The 2,443-nt window shown below is 35.6% G+C and overlaps 2 protein-coding genes across 3 annotated transcripts in view; one reads left to right on the top strand and one right to left on the bottom strand.

The window, feature by feature from the left end:
• Positions 1–865, bottom strand: part of si:dkeyp-110g5.4 (uncharacterized protein LOC561637 homolog) — an 18,428-nt gene extending 17,563 nt beyond the window's left edge. For both annotated transcript variants that reach the window (XM_034875848.1, XM_034875849.1), the window contains exon 1: positions 722–865. The gene's annotated coding sequence lies outside the window, so the exon portion shown is untranslated. The remainder of the gene's footprint in view (positions 1–721) is intronic.
• LOC117948272 (DENN domain-containing protein 2D-like) overlaps positions 1–2,443 on the top strand; it is a 30,585-nt gene that overhangs the window by 1,298 nt on the left and 26,844 nt on the right. The window lies entirely within an intron of this gene.

Raw genomic sequence — 2,443 nt, forward strand, 5'->3', positions numbered from 1 at the left:
CCTAATACTGTATCTGAAGTCTTTTATATAGACCTTAGTGGTCCCTAATACTGTATCTGAAGTCTTTTATATAGACCTATATAGTTCCGTTCTTTACGTCATCAACTGATATCGTTCTGATGTTGAATCGATCGATACTGTGAAACGTCATCCAATCGAAATCAGCTCTCAACGTCCCCTAAAACTGGGGGGAATCGAAACTTTAACATGGGCGACGAATGTCAAACATTAAACTAACTGGTGGAGCCGAGATGTAAAGACTTCACTACAGTTAGCTAGCTAACGTGTGACGACTTTAATTAATAGTTCGGTGAAATAAAGTCGTTCAACAACATAACAAACTTGAGTGGAAACCGACACTAAAGTTCGCCCCTCCTTTTAAATGGGTTAGTTTAAATAAAGCCAAACACAAAGTTGATGCTTCTCTATCTATAATATAATGTAGCTGTGTCGTTCTTGACGTCCATTTGTGTTTTTAACAGACACCATTTGCCCAGATATTCACTGTTAGCTAGCTAGCATTACTAGCTACTTAGCGTTCCTAGCTAGTTAGCGTCACTAGCTAGTTAGCAGTTAACGCTAACGTTAGCTACAATTACAAATACAAACGAAATGAAAGATTGACGTTACGGTTTCCATATAACATCGATTTAGCTAAATAATGACAAACAACATGCCAGCCGTACATTAAAAAAAAAATGCCCTATATTATTTTACATACCTTGATGAAACGCTCGTATCCAGTTTTAAAGAATCCAATTTGTTTGACCGTTGTCACGTCAACGCAAAAGTTAACAGGATTTCCGGGTCGTGCTCTTCAGAATAAAAGCATCGACTAAACAAATGTAAATCAGCTTTGTGTGTTTGATGTCATCGGGTCAAAGTTGACCTGTTTTCAATGTTTTTCTTTTTGTATCCGAAATATGGGACGTTGAATTATGCTTAAAAAATGTTGGAAAAAGCCACGAAAATTACAGAAAACAAACTTCAAATACAACGGAAGAAGCGTCAAAAATGTCGAAAAAGAGACAAAACGTTGGTAAAGTGGCAAAAATGTTGGTTAAAACGTCAAAAATAGTATCATGAACGTCGACAAAACGTCAAAATAACGGCCAAAACGGACAAAGACGTTGGTAAAAAACGGGAAAATGTTGAAAATAGTGCCATAAATGTCAAAATAACGGACAATGACGTTAGGACAAAAGGGGAAAATTTTTAAAAAGTGCCATAAACGTCAAAATAGAGAGCAAAGACGTTGGGAAAATAGGGGAAAATGTTGAAAATAGTGACCAAAAACATAAAACCATAAAACGTTGAGACAAAACGCTTTTAATGGTCATAATGAGAAAACTAAAAAAAACGACCTAAGCAGAGCGACACACAATATGTAAAATATATATTTGTAATACCTACAGTATTTGTTCTGCTTTATTTACTTGTAAAATCATTTATTCTTGTCTGAAAGGCTCTTATGTTTAAATGATAAAACTTGTATATAATTTGTAAATGTTGTACTTTATCCAAACTTATCTAGTTAATATAATTTAAAATGACAGTGACTCATGGAGACAATATTTGTTCTTATTAAGGCCAAAATATAGTAATATTGGCCCGTTTACTATCTTTAAAGTATAATCTGCTACAACCAGCGGTGTAGTCTACGTGATATGCAGGTATTATTAGCGTTATACTCTCTAAGAAAGCTCCAGGATTTCCATATACCCACTTAAACATTTCTCAATGACAGACTACAACTTACTTTCCATCATATGTGTAGTTAATTTTGAATTGTCATCCCTTTTTCCTTCTTGGCATATGCTAAATAAAGGTATTTCCACCGTAAATGGGAGCAAATGGTGTATAAGAATACAGCAAATAAAGTCGTTGCCTAAAACTGCCCTGGGACCCAGACCCCCCACTATGATATGCCCCTCCCCCCAAAAAAAGGCAGATTGTGGCCAATATACAGTACAATATACCCACTACAATACATTAGACCACATGTAGAGCTCAACAGTCTGGTTGCAAAGTAAAATCTCATAATTTTCTCCATAAAGATTCAAATACAACAGCTCACTTAAAGTAGTGAATTTATTTGCACAATGGCCCTAAAAACATAAATATTGCGTTAGTATTTTCATAAATATAACAGTAACTTTTTTTTAAAACTGTACAAAGTTAATAGAAAAGGCTTCTTGGTTAATTATAAATCCACAATGACAGTTACATATCTTTTTACAGTATTTCCACAAAGTCCCACTCCTCAAAGCCTGCCATGACCTGTCATAATGAAGCACTCCGGCTACATGTTACACTGCTACGTTTTGTTTTTTACACCGAGTTTTGAGGGTGTTTGGTCTTAAACTGCCACTTTGATAGTTTCAAAGCCAAGATGTCTCTCTCTCTCTCTTGGGGGGGGGGCAAATTCTCTGGGCGGGAAAAG

Source organism: Etheostoma cragini, chromosome 7 (genome assembly GCF_013103735.1).
Source record: "Etheostoma cragini isolate CJK2018 chromosome 7, CSU_Ecrag_1.0, whole genome shotgun sequence".
NCBI lineage: Eukaryota > Metazoa > Chordata > Actinopteri > Perciformes > Percidae > Etheostoma > Etheostoma cragini.